This window comes from Microtus oregoni, unplaced genomic scaffold (assembly GCF_018167655.1).
Source record: "Microtus oregoni isolate MIOR12 unplaced genomic scaffold, Mior012 000011F_ref0000422, whole genome shotgun sequence".
NCBI lineage: Eukaryota > Metazoa > Chordata > Mammalia > Rodentia > Cricetidae > Microtus > Microtus oregoni.
Genome location: NW_024543070.1, coordinates 9157241 through 9178676, shown reverse-complemented (window position 1 = coordinate 9178676; position 21436 = coordinate 9157241).

Sequence of the window (21436 nt, the reverse complement as noted above, 5' to 3'; positions counted from 1 at the left end):
GGATCTCTGTGAGTTCGAGGCCAGCCTGGTCTACAAGAGCTAGTTCCAGGACAGGAACCAAAAAGCTACGGAGAAACCCTGTCTCAAAAATCCAAATAAAAATAAAAATAAAATAAAATAATAGCATTTGGGGTTATTTCCTACTATGCCCTAACATTGTTCACTAGGAGAGTTAATTCTGCGAACTACATGGGGGCCATGAGGTCCACATATTTTTATAAACACGATTCTGGCCATGTGTGCATTCTGAGGAGGAGAGAAACATTTAAATCAGTAGCTTGAGTAAAGCAGATGGTGTGCCGTGTGTGAGCGCACTCCATACAAACAGCTAAAGGACTACATGGAAGCAAAAGAGGAATAAGGGAGATTAATTTTGATTCTCTCTCTTCCCCTCTCCCTTCTTCTTTCCTCCCACTCTCTCCACGCTCTACTCATTCTGTCTCCCTGCCTACAAGGCAAGGCATTGTTGTTCTCTTGTCTTTAGGTTGCTACTAGAACTCACAGTTAGCTCATCTGGGTCTCAAGCTTCTATACTTGGACTTCACACCATAGGTTCTTCTTGGACTTTCACTTTCTAAATATAGACCTTGGTACTTCTCAGCCCTATTAATCATGGAAGTCCATTCCAAATGTACTCATAAAAATTCTACACACGTCAGTGCACATATATATCCCAGGATAGCTATAGATGAAGCTCTTCTTTGTGTTTCATGGGGGTCTACATAGAAGATATATAGCTAAATATTTTTAGACCATAATTTGCAGTGTCAAAATATTGGAAAACCCTGAAGTGAACTGAAACTCATTCAATAAATAAGGTGCATGAGAAATCAAATATGACAGAGATAGTCAAACCTAGGAAGTCAATCAAACAAAAGCAAAATAATAGCAAATCTCTTACTGTCTTCTCCCATGATAATAACTTTGAATAGTGAGGAAAAATAAGTGGCTAAAAATAATTGCAGGGTAATAATTGGGATGCCATTATTGCAGCAGAATGATAGAAACCATGAGGGTTTTATTTAAAATAATGTTCACTCACCAATTCAACAAATGTCAAGTGAATTTTAACTTCTGGATTTGTTCCAGTGGGCAAGAACAAACTTGAACTTGTCAGGTTTGGGATGAGATGATCAGCTGGGTTTGAGATATTTAAGTGGATTCAAGATGAATCATAGCATGCAGGTGAAGTTGTCAGTATATAACTAGATACTGAAACTGGAGAGTAGGAGACAGATCAGGAATAGAGATTCAAATTTTAGATCTCATAAAGATGAAATTTAAACTGCAACAGGGAGAACAAAAGATCCCATGAAGCAGGAGGAAAAAAATGATTATGGGGAACTGAAAATGGGAGGCGAACAGAGGAAGAAATGTAGCCAAGAGTAGTAGAAGTTGGCAGAGACACAAACCAAGGTGCAGAGTATAAGAGGAGAAATAGGGTAAAGGAGAGAACACTTTCAGATCTCTTCTGTGCTCTGTTCAACCTCTCCACCGAGTCAGATTTCTGCAGTGCTCTCCAGGGTATAGCCCTGCAAGTCTCCCTGCTCTACCCCACCCAGACCTTCCCCTTAAGTTGCCAGGTCTAGCCAATGACCCACATGTAGTGTCCCAGCCTTGTCTCAGTACAAATTCGCCACAACAAACCTCGAGGTTTCGTCTAGACCTACCTACCACTAGCCATGGCTCCCTTCTGGGCAGAGTCCAACCTCTCCACCCCAAGAGTTCTCTCACATCCTTCCCTAGGTTTGAGCCCAGTGAATATCCCTAACCCTCCCCATCAGGTCTTCTAGGATTCCACATCTAGTGCCCCAGTATATTTTATCCACCCCCTTCTTGTACCCTACCCAATGCCCCCTGATGCCTGCAACCACCCACAGTTAGCTTCTGCACCTCAACCAACATCTCTACTCAGAAAGCAATTCTCCTTGACCCTCCTCCAGATTCATGTACCTTTCCTGTCTCCAGATCTATCCCTGCTCCTTCTTCAGTGTCCTGGCCTAGTCTGGGCTCCCCTGTCTACTTGACTTCATCCCACCCAAACCATTTCCTATATCTAGACATCTATCCACCCTCTCTTTTGTCCTAGCCTGCTTTGTCTATAACAGTCTTAGAACTAACAAAAAATTTCATATGCCCAGCACCAATCACAAAACTGCAAGCAACATGAAAAAGCAAGTCAGTGTCCTCTTTCCAAGGCCTACCACTCCCATAGAAATGCTTGCCAATTAGAATAACCTAGATGAACTCCAGGACACATAATTTAAAAGAATAATCACAAACATCATCAAAGAATTTAAAAGAACACTTGAAAGAAGCAAATCAATGAAACTACTGAGAAAGAAAATTAAAGAAACTAGACACCTGAGTGATAACTAAGGAGACACAAACAAAATACTGATAGAAATGATGAAGAAAATTCAAGATGTCATTATTTTTTTCTGCTGTGTAGTACTCCACTGTGTAAATGTACCACATTTTTTTTATCCATTCTTCAGTCAAGGGGCATTTAGCTTGTTTCCAGGTTCTGGCTATGACAAACAAAGCTGCTATGAACACAGTTGAGCACATGTCCTTGTGGCACAACTGAGCATCCTTTGGGTATATACCCAAAAGTGGTATTACTGGGTCTTGAGGAAGGTTGTTTCCTAATTTTCTGAGAAATCTCCACACTGACATTCAAAGGGGTTGTACCAGCTTGCATTCCCACAAGCAATGCAGAAGTGTTCCCTTTTCCCCGCAACCTCTCCAGTATAAGTTGTCATCATAAGGAAAATGTGGTACATTTACACAATGGAGAACTGAAGAAAAAATAACAACATCTAGAATTTTGCAGGAAAATGGATGGAGCTAGAATGCATTATTTTAAGTGAGGTAACCCAGACATAGAATGACAATTATCACATGTACTCACTCATAGGTGGTTTTTAAACATAAAGCAAAGAAAATCAGCCTACAAACCACAATCTCAGAGAACTTAGACAACAATAAGGATACTAAGAGAGACATAGATCTAATCTACATGGGAAGTGAAAAAAATTCAAGATCTCCTGAGTAAATTGGAAGCATGGGGACCTTGGGGGAGGTCTCAACGGGGAAGGGGAGAGGCAGGGAGAGGAGCAGAGAAAATGTAGAGCTCAATAAAAATCAATAAAAAAAATCTAGGACTTGAGAACAGGATTCAATAAAGAGATAAAAACATTGAAGAGAACTCAACCTCAGTGAACATGGATTTGAAAAACCCAGTAATTCAACTGACAAGCTCATGGTGGAATGAATCAAGCAGAAGACAGACTATCAGAACTTGAAGATAGAATGGAGGATCTAGACCAAATAAGCAAAGAATATGAAATTTTTAAAAAGCCCATGGGGAAGGAACCTACAAAAAAGATAGGACATCATAAAAAATTATTGAATTATAGGCATAGATAAAGGAGAAGAATCTCAAGGCAATAACATAGACAAGATCATCATAGAAGAAAACTTCCCCAAACCGAGACATGCAAGTACAGATATAAGAAGTATGCAGAACACCAGATAGACAAGACTAGAAAAGAAAATCCCCATGACATGTTATCTAAAAATACTAAGTAAACAAAACAAAGAAAGTGCATTAAACTTTCCATAATATGAACAGCCTAAATTTTTATATATCTACAACAAAACAAATCTAAATAAAATGCAGAAAGCATTGTTTCTGGCTAAAGAGAGGAATGAGCAAAGCTAAAAAGCTGTGAAATGAAATACAAAGCCATAATTATTAAAATACAAAATACCACTGAGAACACAAACACAACCACCAAAAATCAACAACACAATGACCACAGTTAACATACATACATTTCAATAATAACTTTAGCTATTAATGGCCTCAATTACACATTCAGAAGACATAAATGGACTGAATAAATTGAGAAACACAGCTCTCTATATGCTGTCTACACGAAACTCATTTTAATTTTAAAAAGATATACCTGCCCTTCAAGTAAAAGGATGGGAAAAAGTACTCAAATCTATAGCAAGCAGTGTTGCTATCCTAATATCTGACAGAATAGACTGCAAACTAAAACTAATCTGTGCTAGTAACTATGAAGTCATTACTACTCTATATTACTATAGAGATGCACCAAAAATCTTGTGCAGCTAAGTTCATAAAAATGTAGGATTGGATCTAACAATGCACATTAATATTAATCCATGAACAGTAGATGACTTCATTTCCTTGACTTCTCCAACATATAAGATATCAGAACAAAAAATAAACAGAGAAACATCAGAATTAATGGGTATAATTGACCAACTGGATTAAACAGTTTATCTGTAGAATATAATACTCAAATACCAAAGGAATCTACTCAGAAGCACACAGAACCCTTTCTAATAATAGACTATATCCTGGGAAAAAAATACAAATCTCTACAAAAGGAAAACATTGAAATAACCCTTTATAATATGATATATGACCACAATGCAATAAAATCTAAGTTGACAACAAACAAATTTCTAAATACATAAACTCAAGGAGATTGAGCAACTTGTTACTGAATGTTGAATGGTTGAAAGAAGAAATCAAGAAATAAAATTTTTCATGGAACTATATGAAAATGGAGATACAATGATATCATAGGGGTACAACTGCACATTGAAAGAAGTCCTGCAAGAGAAGTTTATAGATCTAAGTGTCTACATTAAAATATCAGAAGGATCACAAATAAATAACTTAATGATGCAAGTAAAATATTTGGAAAAATGAGAACAAATCAACCTGAACCCATTTGATGGCAAGAAATAATAAAAAAAATCAGAGCACCAATCAATGAAATATAAATAAAGAAAATCTTACAAAAAAATCAACTTGTTTTTGACCCAACTAACCAAGGAAAGAATGAGAGGATAGAAATTAACAAAATTAGAAAAAATGGAAACATAAGAGGCACCAAAGAAATTTAGACTATTAGAAGGGAATATTTTAAAAACTGCGATCTATTGAACTTGAAGTCTAAAAGAAATTGATGAATTTCTAGATGCAGCTAACCCAGCAAAGTTAAAGAAGACATCAACAGCTTAAAAACAGCCATAACAAATGAGGATATTGAAATAATAATAGAAAGCTTTCCAGCTAAGACGGTCTATAGCTAATTCTTTTTTTTTTGATTTATTAATGTTTATTAAATATATTATATCTTTAGCAATAGGATCTGGGGCTTTCTCCCAGGACTTTTGATCATGATTCTACATGTCTCTTTTTGACAGTGTTTCTCACCAATATAGCTAACTCTTTAAACTCCCCCACAAAAAAAAAATTCTAATTACAAAGAACACTCTAAAACTCCGATGAACCCAGTATCACTCTAATATCCTCGTCAGGTAATGAGACAGCAAGAAATGAAAACCACAATCCAATATCACTGAGGAACATATACTCAAAAATGCTCAATAAATTACTTGTAGAAAAGAATACATTCACACTTAAATAAATTATTTATCATGACCAAATAAGTTGGCTTTAACTCTGAAAGCCAGGGGTGGCTCAATATATCGAAGTCAATAAATGTAATAAACCACGTAAATAGATTTGAAGACAAAAATTACATGATCATCTCAATAAATGCAGAAAAAGGTCACTGGCAAAAAATAACATAGCTGCATAATAATGATCCTAGAGAATGTAGACCTAGAGGGAATATAATAAAATTCTATTCTCAATATAATAAAGGCTATATATGAAACCTCACAACCACCATCATCCAAAATGGAGAGAAGCTAGAATCAATCCCACTAATGTCGGGAATGAGATAGAGATGTCTAGTTTTTCTACTCATTTTCAATACTGTGCTTGAGATACTAGAATAAGCAATAAGGGAAGAGAAGAAAATTAAAGGGATACAAATATGAAAAGACAAGGTCAAACTGTCTCCATTTACAGATAACATGGTACTATGCATTAGAGATCCCAAAAAATTTACCAGAAAACTAGAAATAACAAGCAAATTCAGTAATGTGATATGCACAGACACACACAGAATACAAATTATTCTCAGAAGACCACAGAACTTTAACATAGACCACATTCTAAGCCACAAATTTAATGATAACAAATGGAAAATAATCAAAATAATGTTCAGGTCAGAGGAGAATAAAACTATAAGTAGCAAGAAAAACTTCAGAAATGACACAAACACACAAAGAGTGAAGACTACACTTTTAAATGATGGTTCTTTTAAAAAATAAATTAGGGATAATTTTTTTTAATTCCTACAATTTAATGAAGCTGATAAAACAATTTATACAAAGCTTGGGAATGAATCTCAAGTAGTTCTAGGCAGATGGGTACTAACATTAGAAATGAATGATGCATCTCCAGACCTTAGAAAACAAGAACAATCCAAATTACAACACATATAAAAGAAATAAGTGCTAGGGTAGAAATTTATAAAATGAACAGAAAATCATATAGAATCAAAGTTGGTTCTTTGAAAACCTAAATGAGAATAATGAGCCTTTTGTCAAACTAACCTAAGATCCAATAACACAGGAAGTAATTTCATGAACTAATGAACAGTATTACATGAAATTAAAGACTTCTGCACAACCATGTGTAGAAACAACCTGTAGAACAGGGGGAGGACTTATTTGTCAGTTACACATCAGGAGGTTATTAATATCTAAGATGCATAAAGATTGGAAAGTTTGGCACCAAAAATTTCCGCAAACAATAAATTAGCTAATGAACTGAATAGATAGTCCTCAAAATAAAGAAATACAAACTACTGGAAATCCTCAAGGAAGTGTTCAACACTGCTAGTCATTGGGGAGATGCAAATGCAAATTGCTTTGAAATTCTCTCTTTGCAGTGAGAATGGCTATTATCAAGAAAACAAGTGGGAATAAATCCTAGATAAGATGCGTGAAAAGATGAAGCTGGCACACTGCAGGTAAAGAATGTAAACATATGAAGACACTAGGAAATCAGTATGGAAGCTTCTCAGAAAAACTAAAAATAGAACCACCTTATGATTCAGCAATAGCACTCTTGGGTGTATGGCCAAACGTCTCTAAATCTACACCTCAGGGACAACATCCAAATCTTTTGCTGCACTAATCTCAAGAGCCAGGAAATGGAATTAGCCTAAAAGTCTATCAAGAGATGAATATAGAAACTGGAATGTATATGAATTTTATCTGGCCATAAAGGAAAATGAAGCCATGACACAAATGCAAACCATTATGTTAAGCAGAATAAGCCAGCTTCAGAAAGTTACACCTCATATATTTCCTCTCGAAGTGGAGCCTTGATTAAAATTGCGTGTGTGTGTGTGTGTGTGTGTGTGTGTGTGTGTGCATATCTGTGTGTGCAACTTTGTTATGCGTGTGTAGGTTATGAAACTAGAGATGGGATTGGGACAGGAGGAAGAAAGAAATCCTAAATGAAGGTGGCTGAGAGATTACTTATCAGTCACTATGTATTAATCACTTTTGTTGTTCTTATGACAAAATGCCTGACAATAAAACAGCTTACGAAAGGAAAGGTTTCACAGAGGAGGGTACAATCCATCACACAGGGGGATGGTGTGGCCTTAGAAGCGAATCTGGCCCCAGCAGAAGGAGTGAGGAATCTTGTCACATTGTACATGGACTCAGGAAGCAGAGAGAGATGAATGCTAACACAGGCATTTCCATCTCAGTGAGAATTCTGTAGAAACTCACTCACAGAGAATCCCAGGGGTTGGAGTCTACACTCCGTTTACCTGACAATCAAGATTAACCATCTCTGTGGGAAATGGGTATATGGGACATGGAACACAAAGGGGGAGGGCTCTTTAATAGCTTAGGGATCAGTGGCCTGAGGTGTACAATGGAAGGGAAGCAAATTAGGACAACATAGAATGACATTTCTGCATGAAAATAGTAAAATAAAATCTGTTACTTGGTATATTAACTTACAAATTCTTTTCAAATTAAAATTAGTTTTATTTTAAATTTTAATGTAATGTTATTGGCAAAAAGTAAATACACAAAATTCTGTTAGTTTATTAAGACTTAAATTGTATCCCATAAGGTTGTTGTGAAAGTTAAGAATATTGCTGTTTGTATTCTATGGGAGAATTCTGAGCAGGTGGGGAGTGGTTTATTGTTCTTGGCAAACCGGGCATTGTGAAACATCAATTAAAAACTACGAACCAAAAAGAAGACTAGGCAATAATGTAAAAGGAGGAAAGGATAAGTGCAGGGAAAATGAACAGAACATTTGTGACTTGTGAGAAGGATCTCGTGGACCTTCAGGACTGAGTTATAACTGTGGCATAAAATAATTCACACAACCGAAAGGAAGGTATAGGAGCTGAATACATGAAGGTAGCCATTGAGCTTATTACCTGAGATTACTAGCTGTGGAATGAAGAGATAATACTTGTAAAAAAAGCTGGGAATGTATATTTTAAAACTATAATAGCAGTACTTCCTCAGTTCTGGGCCACACTATACATGCGGTATTTTGTTTTATTTTATTATTTTATTTTATTGGAAGTGTAAGCTAAAGGGGCACCTTTAAAATTCTTTCAGCACCGGGGAGAGGCAGACTGACTTTAATGGCATTCTTAAAATTCCAACCCCCAAGTATAAGAGACTGATGGCTAAGCCGCCTCTTCCTAGGCTGATAGCTAGTGTTCCAAGCTTTTGTGAAATTGAATGACATCTCCTGAACAGACTGGCTATAGCCCAAGAACGTCTAAAAGTTCCTCAGGAGCGACCCCTGTGTCAGATACTGTTTAAGTCCCATTTCTGTTGCTGTGCTAACAATCATGGTGGCAGCACAATTTGGCAGTGCCTGTGTAGGGCTGGTTTTGTGCAACTGTGAGATACAGGCATAAGAGAAACTCACAGCAGGGTTCCAGACAGGTGCTGAGAATCCTGAACCTCTAATAGGGCTGGATTTCCTGTGGAGAGCTCCCCAGTGGGCTGTTAAAGAAGCTATGACTACGAAGCCAATACAATGGAGGCTACAGGTATTGGAGATGGCAGAAATGTGTGGTAACTGCTGAGGAAAGATGTGGGCACTGTGTGGAGGCCCCAGGGGGAAAATGAGGCCATATTTTTTTGTGGGCAACAGAGGTGGATGGCTATGAACAAAATATGTAGGCCAGAGGCAAAATAAAATGTGGATTTAAAATGTCCCTCGCAAGCTCACACTTGAACAGCTGCTGCCCAGTGGTAAGTAGACTTATGTTGGGAGTTATGGAACTCATAGAAGGTGGGCTTCTATAGAAGTGTGAGAAGGCCTTGTGGCTTGTAGCCACACCCTATTGACTGTCTACTCACTGCTTCCTAATCTGTAGATGAAGGAAGCCTCACAAAACACCTGCTACCACAAAGACAAGTGTCTCCCACCACAAAGACAAGTCACTCCCACCACAAAGACAAGTCACGCCCACCACCGTGTCACCCTGTCATGACTGACTGCACCTTGATCCAAAATAAACCCTCCCCCTCTAAGTTGCTTCTTGTCAGATATCTGATCAGAGTCACAAGAAAAGGTGCTGATATAAGTAAAGTTTATTATAGTTAGATAGATAATAGGTAGATAGATGATTGATAGATATGATAGACTGACAGGTCAATTGACAGATCAATAGGTAAATTAATAGATGATAGATATGATAGATTGATAGGTAAATATAGATCATAGATAATAGATAGATATGGTAGATGATAGATAGATAGATAGATAGATAGATAGATAGATAGATAGATAGATGATGGATAGATAGATGGATAGATAGATAAATGGATAGATAGACAATAGATAGATATGATAGATGATAGAGAGACAGACAGACAGACAGAGAGAGTTTGTGCATATGCTTGTGCATATGTACTCATCTGTAAAACAGTACTCACATATTCATCATATTCATTGGATACAGGGGTATACATTGGAAAACACATCTTTAGATGATTCCATTGCATGCAAACATCACACAGTATGCATGCCCAAACCAAGATAGCCACCATGTCATTAGATCATACTACTTAGGATACTATGTCAATATATGCTGTCTGTTGTTGACTGAAGCATTGTTATGTGCCATGGGAAATCATGACTTTCCTATTCCAGTCAGTTTTTTCTTCTAGTTAACACTAAAATGAATAACTTTCAGCATAGATAATAAAAATGTAAACTACCTTTGGTGAAGCCAGAAGAAAGCAATGTTTCCATTATAAAGAAATGACAAGCATTTATGTAAATGAATAGGTTTAGCCTTATTTATTCATCATTGAGGGAATACATGTACTAATATAACTTATAATACCCACAAATATGTGGGTCATTATTTATATTTATTAATACAAGTTATTAATATTTTAAGTCAGAAGTTTTATTTATTTTTAAGTCAGAAGTTTTAGACAAAGAAAATAAATTTTAAAAGAGGAAAAAAAATTAAACAATATATATCCAGACCATTCTCAGGAGAACTATTCTGTATGGATAAATGAAAAAATACAAGTCAAATATTGTATATAGTAACAACTCATTTTTACAAACAATTCTTTGTCTTGGTTTAAGACAATGAGAAAGGAAAATGGCATAAGATACACCCTTGATTATCTCAGGAATGTTAAGGTAGAGAGCTTAATTTTTTTATTCAACTTACACCATTTTACTTGTCATGATAATTATGCATTTATCTTGTAATTAAAAATATCTAATGTGAAAATTGTTTTATTCCCAATGGAAACAATGTACATATTAAAGTATGGCACATTATCTTTTAGTTTGTTATTTTATGATAATTACACACTTACTTAATATTTACTTTAAAAGCACATATTATTTGCATTAAATGCTACAGTTCTCAATCCTACAATGAAAGGTGACAAAACATCCCAAGGAATGAATGTTGAGCTTAAATCTATAGCAGAGTTTGGGAAGACCGCCAAATGTGCTGCCCATGAATTCACTGCACTAAAGCTTCACATGTTGACTTGCCATCAATCCTGATGACTGAAGTTAATTAAAACCGCGCTACATATAATGAGTCCAAGGGGGCTTTCATCAAGGTCCTAATGAACCAATATTTTGAAAGCAAAACTGCAGGCTAGAGTGGATCTGTTTTTAACAGTGCCAAAAGTCAGCTCCATTTACAGCTTTTCGATACAGATCGAGAGATCTCTGGAAGGTGAGGGATGAAAGGGATGAAAAGAACCCAAGCTTGTTTTGTGAAATACCAAACGGTGGATGAGTGCTCAAGATGGGCTATGGGGACCCAGGTAGGATGCCATAGAGGTCTTCAAGTAGTAGCTGTGGTGGGGGCCCCATGGAAGGAAAACCAAAGACAAGGAGTGGATACTCATCCTTAGACTATGCTGTCTGCTCAAGGGCAAGATCAAGTCCCTGAAGATAGGCCTATTCTCCCTACCCATTAATGAATCCAAGATTATTGGCTTTTTTCCCTTGGAGCACTTCCAAATGGTGAGGTTCTAAACACCATGCTAGTGCAGAACCAGAGTTGACTGGCAAGCAGACCAGATTTAAGCCAAGACCACCTTTGATGCCATCTCTAGGACCTACAGCTGCTTGACCCCCGAGTTCTGGAACTATTCACCAGGTCTCCCTATCAGGAACTCACTCATCATCTTACAAAAATCCACACCAGAGTCTCCTTTCAGATGAGCTGTGGCTATACATATGGGTTTTTCTAGAATAAAAATAAAGTGAATTAAGTGTGGTGGGGGGCAGGGAAGACACGAGCCAAAACTTAAAAAATTCTTTGCAACCACATTCAGAAGTGCAGAAAAGCACAAACAAATATACAAATACTTAGAAGGAGAAATGCTGGGGGAACGGGAAACAATAACAGATTTTGATGTCAAGAAAATGTATACATGTAAATTTCTTTTGCAAAGTACTTAAAAGCACAATATGTTCTTTATTTATCCTTTGAACATTTTGCTTAAACTTCATACCTTCTTGTCAATCTCTGTACTGCCTCTGAGGATAAGCTAAGAAAAAGACTAGCCTCTCATCAGCTCTCATACCATTCTTTAGGAATTAGATAGCATTACTTTTTCCTCAAATGCTTCTTTGCTAGTCTACTAAAAACGCAAGTAATGCTCATCTCCATGAAGGTTGCTGATGTGATGATTTCCCTGAACATGGGTGACACAAAAGCAAACAAAATCCGAGGGACCAGAAGCACTGTGATCATAATGACAACAGAGGAACCATCTCACTGCAGTGGGAACCCAAGGGCTGCCGAAGCTGAGTATAAAGGTCTGCAGAATGTATTCTCGAAGAGCTGACAACTGAGCTGCTGGGGGCCTCTTCTTCAGATGGAATGTTCTTCCATTTGGATGAACAGAAGAAGCAAAACACTAATAGACCCAGCCAAGGATAGGTAAAGGACCCCTGAAGTGAACCATGGGATAAAAGATGATCAAATTTGACGAAAATGTTCCATTCCACCACCACAAAGCTAATGCCTCTGGCATGAAGAAAAGCCCCGTCGTGCCTTCCTTCTATAGCAAGTCTCAGCTCTGTGGGTTGCCATGTGGAGATGCTTCACAGTTCCATGTTAAAATTACCCTTTCAGTGAAAGGCAGAAGAAATGGGGAAAAGCCAGGGCCACAGAATGAAATGCTGTGTGTTTCTAAAGAGAAAATAAATGCAACCAAACTTCAGTGGAGGGCAAATGTTTTCCACTCTTATAGAATATGGACACAAAAGTGTTCACTAAGATAGCCTGTAGGAGCGAGGAGAGAGAGGATATGAACATTCCTTAAAAGGGGGTTCAAGAGGCTTTTCCAGAGCACTATCTAAGTCAGGCATTTTGAAAGCATCAATACTCTAGACCTTAGAAATGAAAAGTAGTTTTTCTCATACTGTTCCACATAGAAGCATTTTTTTCCCAATAGGGCCCCAATCCTAATACATAATTCATTTATTTCTTTCCATCAGAAGCACGCATATCAAGAAGAAGGAAAGAGAAAGATTTCCCTGGGTGACTAAGAGCAAGTACTCTTGAACAGTAAAAGTGTGGGTATTTCCCTGTCTTCCAGTTACCCTGTATGAGAATATTGCCAGGAATCAATAAAAACAAAACAACAACAAAATAGGGTGATTTATTGTCATATTTATTCTTTCCAAGGTCTCAAAATGTTAGATTCAAAATTCAAGAGACTTAGTTAAATATATAAATGATTGATAATTCCTGGTACTAAAAGTGAAAAAAATAATGTAGGTCATTTAGACTCAGTATTAGCAAAACCATGTCTTTTTTGCCTTAAAATGTCACATCCCTTCCCTCAGGATTCATAATAACACTCTTTTAATATTTTTTAAATCATACAAATTATAATTGTTTTAATATTTTTTTAAATTTCCCTTCAAACTATCCGATTCCACTAGGAATCAATTCACATAGGAGATAAGGCCTCCGCAAGATTTAAGTGATGGCTTCTTTTGAAAACTAAAACACCTGCTTTTTAAATACCTGCAATGTTGTTTTTGCACACTGAGGCAATTCTTTTAATCAGTGATGTAGAACTGGACTGCTGTGTAAATGTGAGTCTAATCCGCATTGTAGGTGCTAAATAAGTTGGAACTTAATCCAATTACAGTATTTGTAGGTAAAACTTTGTGAAGGCGTAAGTCACAAACAATGCCACACCAGTTTGGAATTATGATTAATAGGGTGGTATTTATTTAAAGGGGAAAAACTTACAGATCACTGTCCCAGGCAACAGCCCTCTACGCAACCAAGAAGGGAGTCTAGTCGCTGGCGGAGCAGGAAGTGAAGAGAGAGAGGAGAGGGAAGTGGCCGCTTTTTTAAAGGGAGAGAGACCACACCCCAATGGGCTGGTATCTCAGCAGCTATAGGCTGGAGGAGTGGGAGGACCTCCCGCAACAACTTTAGAAAATGATTAGGGATAGGAAAGATCCATCAGAATAAAATCCCCATTATTCAGTATAGGGGATGACAAGGACAGAACACACACACATACACATATGTGCATGCAAATGCACACACACACACAAACACACACAAACTTCCTACATCTGCTCTGTGAGGTCCTGTATTACCTTTCGACTCCGCCAGAAGAAGAGCCATCAGAGGTGATTGCATCCTAAGGGCAGAACCATGAGCAAGAATCATAAACCTGCCGGGCGATGGTGGCGCACGCCTTTAATCCCAGCACTCGGGAGGCAGAGGTGGGCGGATCTCTGTGAGTTCGAGACCAGCCTGGTCTAGAGAGCTCGTTCCAGGACAGGCTCCAAAGCCACAGAGAAACCCTGTCTCGAAAAACCAAAAAAAAAAAAAAAAAAAAAAAAAAAAAAAAAAAAAAGAATCATAAACCTAAACAAACCCCATTTATTAACTTGTCGAAGAGTCAAATAATAAAAATACGAACATATCTATTGTGCTATGCAGGCAGACATTTTTGGGCATTTTCCCCTTTGGGTAGCTAGCTAGGTTAGCAGTTCCATCCATTTTTCAACTTTTCTTTTATCCTGTAACCAACTGCAATATATCCTGGTACAGATGAACAAAGACAACAAAGTAAGAAAGATATTGGCCCAAGATTTTCTGAAGATTTACTTTAATAATCAGATTTGGTCATTTTTACTAATGTAGTATCTTGTGCCATTCGAGGGAATACATGATGGTTAGTGTAATAAAAGTGGCACCATATGAATGTGGACCAAGAGGAAGTGGGCTCCAAAACCTCTAGACACTTAGTGGGAGAGACTAACAGAGGACTCAGCTGTGATAAACAAAACCTAAGAGGTTAAATTTTAGAAAGTTGTCTGTTAAGTATCTTCTCTAGAATCACTCGAAAGTCAGGATTTCTCATGGAAAGAATACCTCCTTCAGAATCTGCTTAAAGCCTATACACCCCTAGCAACTAGAATTTCTCTAAACCTATTTTAGTCCTGTTATGCTGGAGTTAAAAAATGTATCACAGGATCTAAATCCCACCTGAGTACCTCCTCGCAGGGTATGCCCTCTCTTTGTTTTCCAACCAGAATAACTCTGAATGCATGTGGGATGAACCTCTAAGACCCCAGCCTCAAGTAGGACAAACATGACAGGTAGGACAATTAGAAAAGGACAGCAAATACAGCTCATCTTGGGGACAGAAAAGAAAATATTAGTTGCTAACTTGACCACTATCTGGGAAGAGGGTTATCAAACTCAATAAGAGGATGCCACTTCCTCCAAGGTATTAAAAATATTTACTAGCAGGCATTTGATTGGCAGAAAGAACTCTCAAGAAGATACTTGTGGGTCTTCATGTGGAATTATCCCCCATACAGGGATGATCTAATTATGAAGCTAGGTGTGTGTGTGTGTGTGTGTGTGTGTGTGTGTGTGTGTGTGTGTGTGTTGAGTGTCTGGTATATGTTGACATGAATGCCTGGTACCCTGAGAGGTCAAAATAGGGTATTAGATCCCCCAGAACTGGAGTTATAGGTTATAGGCAGTTGTTTGCCATCTTAAGAGAGTGCTGGGAATAGAACCGAGATCCTCTGCAAGGACAGCAAGTGCTATTAACTCCTGAGCCATCTCCCAGCCTTGTACTTTTCTTCTGTCTTTTTAAATAGGCAGATCTAGACCTTGGGAACCTCAGTGAAATAAAGAGCCCATCATCGAGTGTAGAGGTTTTGAGAAACTGATCCTAACTTAAAAGCTTTAATTAATTGTCCCTGGTCTGACTACCAATAGATTAATGTTTCTGCTCTTGGCACTACTGTCTTCATAAAAAATACATGGTGGAAATGTGAAGAAATGAGGGAGAATAACAAATGCAGTCACATTTAAAGATGGAAGGGAGTGGAGAAGAATCTCTTCAAATGCCGCAAGGGAGAAGAGCTTTTCCTCTTTGCCATGCAGAGAGTGCTCATCGTGGCTCTTGCCTACTTACTGAGCTGCACTTACGTTTTAGTTTGCACGGAGCCTTAAAATGAAACCAATTTGAGACAAAGACACAAACCAAGTTTCTAATGATCACCACAATCTTAATCATTGCTTTCCTTCATTAAAAATTAAAACTAATAAACCAATATGGCTAAGTCCTACATATTAGGATCTTCTATAAAATAGATTTTGTTCAGATCTGCTTTAGGTTCACAAGAAAATTGAGCTAAAACTACATACAGTTCCCATGGCCTTCCTGCTTTTCTCTGTCACCACATGAGTCTTTTCACTTCTTTCATAGTTTTACCTTTTCTACAAGGCAGTGTGTGTGTGTGTGTGTGTGTGTGTGTGTGTGTGTGTGTGTGTGTCTGTCTGTGTGTGTGTGTCTGTGTGTGTGTGTGTGAAACAATACAATATTTATCATCTCTGGTTGATTTCTTTACTTTATTAATATGCACTTAAAATCACTCTTGTCATAGCTTAATAGTGCTTTCCTTCTTGGTGCTGAAAAGCAGGACATCACCTAGATAAACCACAGTTTACCTATTTGCTGACTAACAGGCATCTCACGTGCATCCAAAGTTGATCGATTGTGAATAGAGCTTCTACCTGCATCTATGCAGCCAGCACCTGTGTGCAGCCAGCATCATCTGTGTGCAGCCAGCACCTGTGTGCAGCCAGCATCACCTGTGTGCAGCCAGCATCATCTGTGTGCAGCCAGCACCTGTGTGCAGCCAGCATCACCTGTGTGCAGCCAGCATCATCTGTGTGCAGCCAGCATCACCTGTGTGCAGCCAGCATCACCTGTGTGCAGCCAGCATCATCTGTGTGCAGCCAGCATCTGTGTGCAGCCAGCATCATCTGTGTGCAGCCAGCATCATCTGTGTGCAGCCAGCACCTGTGTGCAGCCAGCACCTGTGTGCAGCCAGCATCTGTGTGCAGCCAGCATCATCTGTGTGCAGCCAGCATCATCTGTGTGCAGCCAGCATCACCTGTGTGCAGCCAGCATCACCTGTGTGCAGCCAGCATCTGTGTGCAGCCAGCATCATCTGTGCGCAGCCAGCATCATCTGTGTGCAGCCAGCATTATCTGTGTGCAGCCAGCACCTGTGTGCAGCCAGCATCTGTGTGCAGCCAGCATCATCTGTGTGCAGCCAGCATCATCTGTGTGCAGCCAGCATCATCTGTGTGCAGCCAGCATCACCTGTGTGCAGCCAGCATCACCTGTGTGCAGCCAGCATCATCTGTGTGCAGCCAGCATCTGTGTGTAGCCAGCATCATCTGTGCGCAGCCAGCATCATCTGTGTGCAGCCAGCACCTGTGTGCAGCCAGCACCTGTGTGCAGCCAGCATCTGTGTGCAGCCAGCATCTGTGTGTAGCCAGCATCATCTGTGTGTAGCCAGCATCATCTGTGTGCATCCAGCACCTGTGTGCAGCCAGCATCTGTGTGCAGCCAGCATCATCTGTGTGCAGCCAGCATCATCTGTGTGCAGCCAGCACCTGTGTGTAGCCAGCATCATCTGTGTGCAGCCAGCATCTGTGTACAGGTATCTGCAGGTGTTTGTTAGGACACAAGCTTTTAACTCTGGTAAATATGAAGAACAGTTCTTGCTAGATTCAATGATAACTTACTTTTTCAAGAACCTGTTAAAATATGTTCCTCTACACCACTTTACCTCTAACAGTAGTCAATGAGAGCCCCTGCTGCTCCATGTCCTTGAGCATGTGGTTGGTGTTTCTAATTTGATCATTCCAATCCAAATAATAAGCTTTTTTCTTTAATTCACATTTCCCTAATCACACAGAATATGGAGTATATTTTTAAGTTTATTAACCATTTGCATGTTTTCTTTGCTAAGATACCTGTTTGAATCTTTTCCTCATTTAATTGTACTGCTCATGTTCTTATTGTTGAGATGTAAGAGCTCTTTCTGCATTTTGGATAACAGTCAAATTTGCCAGTCCTCTCTCACCATTATAAGTGAGATGATCAAGGATGAAGAGAGGATTCTTGCCGAAGTCCATGGTTTCTTGTGCCTGCTAAGCTTCGGTGTTTTGCACCTATGATGGAGCATAACAGCATGCTGGGAGCACACAGAGGAGTAAAACCACACTGTATCAGGAGGAAGAAAAGAAAGGTCACAGAGCTTCCCATTCCTCCTTAAATGCAAGCGGCAAGTACCCAATGACCTAATGACCTTCCACCAGGCTCTAGCTCCAGTAGACTTCAGCACTCCCAACAGTGCTCCTTTGAGGCCCAAGCACTGGCCACATTGATCTTTGTGGGGGACTAAGGTCCCAAACTATAGCAAAAATTCCTTATCAAATATGCAAGTTATAAATATGTGTATTCCAGTTTCTGTTCTCTCTTCTTTCTGTCTAGATATATTGAGCTTAATGTCTTAAAAACAGGGGTGTTTATTTGAGAGAATAGGATGTTTTGTTGGCCTTTGTCTCTTGAGGGTATACAAAATCTCAGAAGTAATAAATATTGCTAGGATCCTCCCACATTCCAAATGACAGGTATTTTGACTAGTATGTAATTATTCTGGTTCAAAGATTGATCACATAGACGTGTTCCTCAATGTCTCTTATTCTTCCACCATTTTATTATTTATTTTCCTATTAATTTCAAAACCAAGACCCTTACCTCTAACTGATCTTTGCCAGAAATGAGCAGGGAGTTTGGACTTCACCTCTAAGAACTGGGGAAGAAAAATCAAGATGGGAAGGGGAAATTCTATCCATGTTTGTATCCCGATTATTCCCAACTGCCTGGTCATGTTTGACTTTCCAGCAAGCTGATTTCTTAGAGTTTAAGTCTGAGAAGTCACAAAAAGTATTTCTTGAGTCTCAAGTATGTGCAAGCTGGAGATCAAAGCACACGTCGCTGTGGGGAAGAGGACAGCAGTTCTTCTGCTCTGTGCCTCATTAGAGCCCGACAGAGGCTTTGCTCAGGCTTAATAGTAATGGTGATAAGAAGGAACACAGCTGATAAAGATCACTCTACATGAGCTCCGTAGCCTGGGCAAAATAGGAAGGAGGTTTACCTCATATTAATTTTCCTGGAATGAAAATCGATAGTTCGTCTTCACAGAATATATGAAGGTTTCAGGACAAAACTGCCACCTTTCGGAGTTAAACAAAGCATGTTTTCCCCAGGAAGCAGCAGAGAGGGGTCCAGAAAATATTCTGTGGGTTTCAGATGGAAGGTTGGATCTTCCTGCCAGTCCTGCTTTCCTATGCAAGAGGCGCAATTCCTGGCTATTCCTGAAGTCTTATGCCAGAGCTTTCAAATGGACGGTGTTACCAAAATGGGCAAAGGATTACCAAAAGCTTATCCCCTTTCAGAATCGCAGGGTCCTCCTTGCTGACTTCTGCCAAATTTACACTGTATAATGTCTTCTTTCATGGTCAGCCCCAGACAACTATCCAGGTCTGCATGCCCTTGGTGTATTAAGGAACCTGGAAGGAATGATCAGGTAGGGACGTTTATGGAGAGGCCACCTACAACTCCTGTTGGAAACACCGAGCCTGACAGTTGAGGTGCATGCCTTTAATCCCAGCACTTGGGAGGCAGAGATGGAAAAGAAACTCCAGAGGGTTAGACTGCTCCTCATTTAAATTGAGCTAAGAACCCAACTTCTAATACGGGTTTTATAAACTTCATTCCCCCACATAATAAAGGTAGGCAATTATGAAGAAACTCACATGAGTTAATAAACTCTTGTACAGGAACACTTTGACCCTGAGATCACTTACTGTTTTCAGTGAGTAAAGTTTGACTTGGGTCATTTTACGCATGAATCATGAGAAAGAGAGAAAACTAAGGGAATATGGGAAAGGAAAGAAGGCTCCCATTCTGAAATCTAAATATATTGCCAGCTCACTGAGAAGGAGAAACTTAACATAACTGACAAAATTGAGATTGTCCCCAGAAACAATATTTCCTCTCTAAGGGAAATTTCACCCAAGCATTAAAATGGTAATTGGCCTATGTTCATTTAGGACCAGAATGCTTGGAATTGCCCAGCTAAAGCAACACTCCTCTTTCACCCCCAGATTTGAACAATGTGTTTCATAAAGCTACCTCACACTTTTTTCTATAAAAAGAAATTGTTGAGGAAAATAAGGAGCCGGGCAGTGGTGCTGCATGCCTTTAATCCCAGCACTCAGGAGGCAGATGGAGGCTGATCTCTGTGAGTTCGAGGCCAGGCTGGGCTACAGAGCGTATTCCAGGACAGGCTCCAAAGCTACACAAACCCTATCTGAAAAACACAACAAAAATAAAGAAAGGAAGGAAGGGAGGGAGGGAGGGATGGAGGAAGAGAGAGAGGGAGGAAGGGAAGGAGGGAGGGAAATAAGAAAAGAAGGAAAGAAAAAGAAAAAGAAGGAAATTACTTCGTAATTTTTAAACTTACTTATAAAACTTTGCTTAATCTTTAAACTTGGTTATAAATTACAACTTTTGAACAATGTGAATTCAAATGCCATATAATCCCAATCTTCCTCCTTTTTATTCTACTTATGCTTCCAAACAATAAAGGAAAAAAAGATTACAATGAGAATTTTTCTTTTTCCTTACCCTAATAGGATTCTCCCTTCCCAGTACACCTACCTCATAAGTAAAAGGCTAAGAAGACTGAAATTTATATTGATGAAATTTATCATTTCTTCCATTATAAGTTTTATCTTTCAAAAAACTCTCCTTCCCTAAGGTTATTAAAATGATCACAAATACAGAAAAGCTCTAATATGTAACAGTTGGCGTTGTGAATTTTTGTGTGAATACTTCATAAGCCAAAATATAGTACCATGATCGTGACTATGTTTGGCTTGTTTCATTGAGTTTGGTTATAAATAATGTCACTAATTATTGCAAAAATAGATTTTAATCTTAGGGACGGTTGCACCCTTCTGATAATGACAAAGAGTTTGACCTGAGGCTTATTAATGTATTCTCTATGGAACAGAGTCCCTTATCGTGTGTCATGTGTCTGAATGATCACAATGATCCATGCAATTGCTCTGCAAATAATTCACTTCATTCTGATTATCTGCAGAGAGGAAGCTTCTAGAATAGTAACTGAAGTCCCATAATGGCAATGTTATGAGAATAATGTCTAAGTGGAGCTTAAATGTTGTACTAAGGGCAGATTCAGAAGTAAGGAAGGAAGGTATGCAAGAAAGAGCTGTTGAATGTGCTGGAGAAAGGGTGCCAATAGTTTTTATCTGGGAAAAAACAAAACAGGGCTTACCGAGGTAGTGACAGTGCCCCCACAGTAAAGACACAGCAAAGATGTCTTTGAGATAACAATAGGTTAAAGCAAGATTGACTGATTAGGCTTGAAATAGCAGGCAAGAAAAATTGGTTCCTAAGAGATTAAGAAAAATATTCAGTAAACAGCAATAAAAATTCAATCAGTAACAGAGGCCACCGAGAAAAGTGAAAAAGCAGGATTTTAGAATTCTCAGAATTGAGTAGAACAGAAAACTTAAGCTAAAGTCAGACTATTGAGT